Source organism: Citrus sinensis, chromosome 9 (genome assembly GCF_022201045.2).
Source record: "Citrus sinensis cultivar Valencia sweet orange chromosome 9, DVS_A1.0, whole genome shotgun sequence".
Taxonomy (NCBI): Eukaryota; Viridiplantae; Streptophyta; class Magnoliopsida; order Sapindales; family Rutaceae; genus Citrus; species Citrus sinensis.
The window spans coordinates 5,249,108-5,257,003 of record NC_068564.1 but is presented as its reverse complement, the minus strand read 5'-3'; the positions used below and the strand labels follow the sequence as shown (position 1 = coordinate 5,257,003).

The 7,896-nt window shown below is 29.6% G+C and overlaps 1 long non-coding RNA gene and 1 other non-coding gene across 2 annotated transcripts; both read left to right on the top strand.

Moving 5' to 3' along the window:
* Positions 1-519: 519 nt before the first annotated feature.
* On the top strand, positions 520-626 carry LOC112496487 (small nucleolar RNA R71). The gene has a single exon (XR_003063049.2). It is a non-coding gene; the product is annotated as a small nucleolar RNA R71 (small nucleolar RNA).
* A 2,586-nt stretch (positions 627-3,212) lies between these two features.
* Positions 3,213-5,354, top strand: LOC112496636 (uncharacterized). Its single transcript, XR_003063161.2, has 2 exons — positions 3,213-3,654; positions 5,085-5,354. It is a non-coding gene; the product is annotated as an uncharacterized LOC112496636 (long non-coding RNA).
* Positions 5,355-7,896: the final 2,542 nt, after the last annotated feature.

The following is a 7,896-nucleotide window of genomic DNA, read 5'->3' as shown; positions in this document are numbered from 1 at the left end:
GCTGGTTGAGCAAGTCTGTTCTGTCCACTGGATGCTGCAGCAGTCTGGTTCTGATAACTCCTTGAAAAGTTCGGGTGCTGTCTCCATTCAGGGTTGTAAGTGTTTGAATATGGATTGTCCTGGTTTTGTCTATTGAAGCTGCCCACATAATTGACTGAAGTTGGATTCCTAGGACAATTGTCAAATAAATGCCCTTTTCCACAATAAACGCATGACACATCAGAAATTTGGTTAACAGTTGCTGAAGCAGTGGTCATAGCCTTTATCATATTTGTTAATGAAGTTACTTGGGCTGACAATGATGTCAAGGCATCTACGTTATGGACTCATGCTGTTCCTCTCACTGCAGCTTGTCTGGTTGATGGCCACTGATAGTTATTGTTGGCTATCCTCTCCAAAATTTCATAAGCCTCATTGTAAGACTTAGATAACAAGGCTCCATTTACTGAAGCGTCCACCATCAATCTAGTGCTTGGCTTGAGACCATTATAGAAAGTTTCCAACTGTATGCAGTAAGGAATACCATGATGAGGACATCTTCTGAGTAACTCCTTAAATCTTTCACATGTATCATACAAGCTCTCATCTTTAAGTTGATGGAAAGATGTAATCTCATTCCTCAGTTTTGCATTCTTGGTTGGTGGGAAGTATTTCATCAAAAATTTATCAGCCAAGTCATTCCATGTAGTGATAGAATCTGGTGGTAGAGAATTCAACCATGCTCTTGCTTGATCTCTCAAAGAAAACGGGAAAAGTCTGAGTCTCAACGCTTGTTGCGATGCTCCAGCAATCTTGAAAGCATCACTTACTTCCAAAAATAACTTAAGGTGTAAATGAGGATCTTCGGATGGCAAACTATTAAATTGCCCCACTGTTTGAAGCATCTGAAACATCACGGGTTTGAGTTCAAAATTTTCAGCTTGAACATCGGGTTTAACTATTCCTGGATGTATGGCTTGAGGAGTCAACACTGTGTAGTCTTGAATGGTTCTATCTCTATCATTCGCCATGTGAATAATGTTGTTGTTCCCTGGTTGCTTTTGAACACAATGTCCATTCAAACCTTCATGTACATCGACTGGTTGTATCTCCTCTATACGGTTCAAGTTTCTCAAATCTTACAAATCATCCATTGCTACAGCAGCTTGTAATTCCCAACGCTCTCTTCTCAATCTCCTTGCAATTCTTTCAATTTCTGAATCAAACTGGAATTCAACAGATTTATATTTGCGCATGCAAGGGTTGCTAGATCACCTATGTCAACAAAATAAACAAACTAAAATAAAATAAAAAATTAGCACCGTTAAAACTAATTTCACAAATCACAATGAACAATCAATCCCCGGCAACGACGCCAAAAACTTGTTGGTGTATAAATACTAATGCTATTGGTGTCAATGTGCAAGTGTACACAACAAGTAATAAAGTGATGAGTATTCAAGATCATCTCCACATGAATTGATGTTATTAGACTTGCTACAGCAATCTTAACAGTGCAGATTTTGTGTCTAAATTAAGATAAACAATTGATGAAACTAATTTACTAATTAAAATAAAAACACAATAAATAAAATGCAATAAAGTAAATTATCACGTCAATCTCAAGGATAAAATCAATGGGAATATAAAGCAGTTGAGTGAATAAACTCTCTTAATGGTCTTGACTATTTTTTTAATGTTTGGTTCGGTTGCTACAATATTTTCTACAGCACTAGGCAGAATCCTTATATATCCACAGCCGTCGCATGTTGGATATCTTATATCTCTATGCAACCTAACAATGATCAGTTCCTATGCCAACATAAGATATAACATTACACGCTTAGGTTCTATTTACCCTACAAGGTGAATCCTTATGTCTAGTTCATCACTAATCTTAAATCAAGCATGGCCCTTTTGGGACTCAAGTAAAACTCAATCCGAGAAACTCAATTTAAGATCAAGTATTGTTCTGATATGTTCCATTAAGATAGGCCCTTTTGCGGCTCTCTCCTAACTTGTATCAGTAAATGGGTGATCAACCGAAATAATGAATAAAAATAAATACTATCAAAACAAACTGCTACAGCAAACATGCAGCAACACATATATTCAGTCAATAAACCATCAAGATTGTTTATCACTCAACCACAGATAAATTTAGTTCATGGTTTGCAAAAGAAAAATAAAGAACAAAGTTTCAGCCATGAAACACATCCCCATAAATAAATAGAAAACGAAAAAACAAGAGAAGAATAAGAATGATTGAGCTCCCAGTTGATTCACTACAAGAAATCTGACTTTCTAAGACAAATGTTTTTATGACATTTGTAGATTTTGTCATAAAATAATACTTGGTGTGATGATCTTTTAAAGTCGTAGCAAATAATCTCGTCCTGGCTCATGTTATATTTTGTAATGAATAATATTCATTTTATGACCCAATAATTGGTCACTTAATCAAATGTTTTGCGACAAATATAAAATTAGCCACAAAAAGACATACTTTAAATTCCCTCCAAAATTGATCAGTTTTTGACAAAATATCATCTTTTATGACAAAAAATATGGTAGCGAAATGTAATTATAAGTGACATAATTATTTCGTAACTAAAAGAGGGATGTAAAATTGATCAAACCATTTGTGACAAAAAATATTAGTCTCCAAACCTAATATGGTTTTGATTAATTTTTAAGACCCTATTTATTTTTATCACAAATAATTACCTATTGTGACAAAACTAAAAAATAAGAGTTTAAAATTTTTTCTTGAGTAATTTTGTATTTCATGACTTTTTTTTTCATAGACACTTTATTTAGTATTTGTTTCATATTTTTTTGGCAAACTTTACAACATTGACAAAAAACAGAGAATAATAATCAATATTTTTAAATTATATTATATTTTGTGACCAACAAATTTTTTATATGTATTTTATTAAATAATTGATAAGATAAAATGTCAATAATTTTATTAAATATCAAGAAAAAAGGTATTTAACTGATAGGTATTTTATTAAATAATACATTTTTCTTGAAATTTAATTACGCACATTATTTTTTATTATTTAGCTTCATACAAATTTTGTTTAACTATGTTAGATTAATAAAAATTAAAATAATAGCCTTAAAATAATTAACTTAGATTATTAAAAAAATGATAATAGACTTTTTTTAAACCAATAATAACAAACTTATTATAGCTTCTTTTTTATTTTTTTAAAAGAATCCTATAATAATTAATTATGTTGGAGTTACAGAAAGAATACATATTATATTGGATAAAAATTAAAATAAAAGAATAACTAAACTTAAATAGAATATAAGTTTCTCTAATGAAATCGTGAAATACAAATAAATCCCCTCCCACTGATTCCCTGGCCAATTTTGTTGTTATCCAAACAAAACCATTTAATTTCCTCCCACTCTCTCCCAGGCCACTTCACTTTAATTGGTTTTGTATTAAAAAACTACCCTATCTTTATCTTTTGTAATCCTTTCCAATTTATGCGTGAGTGTGTGTGAATGATGATAACAGAACAAAAACGCATGACTATGGAGGCCACCTCACTTTGCCGCCGCCCAAAAGCACGCCACCCTCACCAGTCCACTCATGCATGCCAAAATCAGCCACTCAACAAAATTCACTCTCATCTCTCGTTCTACTTCGAAATTGTGAGTATATATAAACTCAGCCAATTTAATTTTGATTAGTTTAATTGTGATTGGATTATGTGAAATTCATATTTTTGTGTTTGGTAAAATTAGGGATTGAAATTCTTAGATCTATTATTTGAATATTTTTATGCTTATCAGGTGCTTGATAAAATTCCTAAGAGAATCTAGTAAAAGAAAAACATAAAATATATGCAAATAAATGAAGGAATTTGAAGCAAAGTTTAGTAGGTTTTGAGAAACTTTTGCAAAATTAGGATATTAAGATGAATTTGTTTTTCAATTTGAGCAGTGGGTTTAGGCGTGCTGATATCAGATTTTTTTTTCCTAATATTCTTTCATAAGAACTTTCGAAAATGGGATCTTTCTAATTTTTGTTCACTTCAACTTGGTATGTAATTAATCATCTTTCTTTATTTTTTTTAAGATAATTATAGCTAGTATTCATATAGTAAAAAGAGTTAATAAGTTATTCGAGTCCAGCCGATATAATAATAAGTTAAGCTACAAACTTTTAATTATAAAACACATGTGTTGGTTGGAAGGACGATTTTGAAGCTTGGGTTGCTAAAGTTTGCTGAAAATATTGTTGGATTTGCTGGATTTGCTAGGAAGTGTAGATGAAGTGACTAAATAAAGGTCAAAAGGCCTTTTTTTCCCCAAGTGGTCGTTGTATGTTTAGTCAAAATTAATATGCTTATCTTCTTTTGTACTGGGATAACAAAAAAGTATGGAGAGAGTTTCCTCGATTACTTTGTTTAAGAAAATGTATTAGAGTGAGCGAAAAAGGTTCAAGTAGTCTCCATACAAAATTTAAATGTGTAAGTTATCTTATTTTTATTTTTTGACTTAATCTTTTATTTCTTTCAACTTTATATTTATTGTACTGTAAATGTTGATTTATTGACTGCTTAATAATTTAATTTAGTTCAAGTTTGACACCAACTGTTTAATCGATTAAGTTCAGAGCTTTGGATGTAAAATTTGTGCAAGTGAATCGAGGTTGATTATGTGCTTGTAATCTTGTGATTATATTGTTAATTTGAAGTCATAATGAAAGCAAGTATGTGCTTGTAATCTCCTGTCTTTCATTTAGAATTTTTTCCATTTTTTTATTGGATGAAAGAATTGATTGCGGATATGTTTCATTGAGAATTTAATTATTTTTGCATTCTTACCTAAATATTTTTATATATAGCTATTTGCCTTGCTATTTACTATTCTTTCATTTTGGCAATAAGATTTTCTTTTATAAGATTATTCTCCTATACCAATTAAGTGTTTTCTCAAGTTTTTTATTATTAATATTATTTTTTAATCATGTAAAGACAAATGATAGATAGAGAAAAATGATGTACCAATAATAGATGATCAAATTGTGAAATACTTTTGGAAAAATCTTTAATTTTATAAAGATAAAAAAATGACAGGTACCTTCAAAGTCATCTTCTACTACAACATTGTCTTAGCACAACAAGGATAAAAAGTTAAAATCAAGGAAGAAGATAGCAAATTTAAGGAAGTTGAAACATTCATGAAACAACAACCTGTTGTTTACTTAATTATGCTTTTGTGTAATGTTACTTTTATTTTTCTTCTATGATGTAATCTTATTTTTAGACTATTGATTTTTTACCTTTTTGATTTTAGATTTCTTTGTAATGAATTATATTTATGTTAATAATATTTTTCACTTCAAAGTTCTTTTGTCATTAAATTTTGAATTCTATGACTACATATTGTTATTAAATTTATGTGAGACTATAAAAATTGTCCTTAAAATAAATTTGAGACTAAATTAATTACCAATTGTATTTGTAAAAATTGTCACAAATGATAACTACTTGAGACGATTGTGTAATGTCGCGATATGTAAATTGTCAACGATTGGTAATTGTATCATTGAACCTCTAAAATAACGATTTTTAGTAATTATCGAGACTATATTTACATACTCTTGAGACAAATATTATAGTCATTCTAAATCACCTATTGAGACCAATGTTTTAGTCACTATAAATCACCTATTGAGACAAATATTATAGTCACTGTAAATCACATATTGTGACAAATATGAAGTGTCATTGATTGCATTTTTGAATCTCTAATTTGACCATTTTGAACACTATTTGTGACAATTTTAACTTAATTTTAAGACAATGGTCTTTGTCACAAAACATATTTTTAACATGACGAAAGTAATTATGGTCGCTAAAACCTTTTAAGACGGTCTTTCCGTGACTAGCGTGTGACAGTTTATTTATCGTCATAGAAAATATAAGGTGACTAATATGTTATCTTGAGTGACTAAATTTTTTGTAATAAAATATCATTTTTCTTGTAGTGATTTTTGTAAATTCTCCTCTTGTGCAGCCCTTAATCTCTCTCTTGAATCTTGTTTTTCTTTTGTTTCTTTGTATTTTTCTCCTTGGGTGACGGCTCTCTTATTCCTTATGATGTGTGCTTCTTTTATAGTTGAAAATTAGGGTAAACGGAAGCCTAGGGCAAGCATTAGTCAGATTAGGAAACTGTAGATCGCAATTCTGCAAGTATCCCGCACGGAATTTTCTATGTCGTTGTTTTAGGATTGCTACAGCAACGGCTACAACAACTGCACTGTTCCAGATAGCTAAGTTCTTCGTCATTTTTGCAAGCCTATTGCATGAACATTCCTTCCATGAATTATAAGCTTCTGGAAACCTACAATTATGCACACAATTTAAGCACGAATTACTTTAAATTAAGCAAAACTCATTAAGACTAAACTAAAATGAATATTTATGCAAAATATAACAAAAATGCAATAGAAACACATCATTTACTCTCTAAGTAATATTAATTTAAGTCTAAAAGTGCTATGATAACTCTCATTTCATAGAGTTATCAGTATAATTATTATTTTAAATTTTTACTTCTTTATTTTTCTACTACTCCCCCCCCCCCCAAAAAAATCAATGCTTTCCCTTTTCCAAAATTACTCAATAAAAATTGTTAACATAAGATTGTCAGAGATTACTTTTAGTATTCTATCGGTGATATCATTCTATTTTTAATTCTATTTTTCTTATTTTTTAAAATTTAATTTAATTTATTTTTATTGATTTATGGCTTGAATAATCTAAAAAAAGATTGTGTTTGTTTATTTTCTTGTTATTTATATTTGAAAACTTGTCAACTAGAAAACATGCATTAAAATATGAAAAACTATTAAAAAAAAAGGAGGGTAGAAAAACTAGTCCAATATCAAAAATCTAAGCACTTCCTCGGTTTGAAAATAATTTAAATATTTCTTTATTAAAAATAAACTGAAAATAAATATTTTTGTTCTTTTTTTTCTCTCTTGTTAATATCACACATGGACAACAGTAGAGGCGGCAATTCGAGTTAATGGATCGTGTTCATGTTATGTCATCAAATTTGAGCTAACCCAAGCCTAACTCATTTATTAATTGTGTAAAGAATCTCAACCCTAGCCGATCCATTTATTATCGTGCTATAATTGTGTTACTTATTTAACAAAATCTCAATTTTCAATTAAAAAAATATTTTCAATATGTTTTTATATTTTCTATAAATCTTGGGGTGCTATCATGTTAAACTCTAATCAATTTTATTTTAAATACAAATAAATGATTTTAAAAAATATGAAAATTCAACATTTATCTATCGATAAAATACAAGTCAAGTAGTATAATTAATTGTGACATAAATAAATTATCATATGTAAAACCGAACCTAATACAGTTATTAATCGAGCTGACAGTTCGGAAGAGCTAGTAAATCCATTCAAGTTGGATATTCAAGTATCTGATCCAAATAGATTGGATAATATCCATCCAAAATACTCTGGATTTGGTTTATCTTATGTTCATCCATGAACTTGATTATTATTAATATTTAGGTATATGAGACTAAATTTGAATATTATAATTAATATTTAAGTTTTGTAAATTAAATGAAAAATTAAAATAACCTTGCCGAAAATTATTGCACCAACGATGACAATGATGGCACCATCATCAAAAAATAAAAGTGAATGAACAAAAACACAAATACTATCAACATATTTGAAATTCTCCAATCTATGTAATGGAGGCAACGTTGCCAGATAAATGGATGTCTAGGGATGGATGCGCCTTCCAATACAAATAGTCGTAGCAAGACCATCATGATTAGGCGGCATTTCAAGGTTCACCACTACATTTAACAACCAAATTGATGGTCTCTAAATTGGAAAAAGGT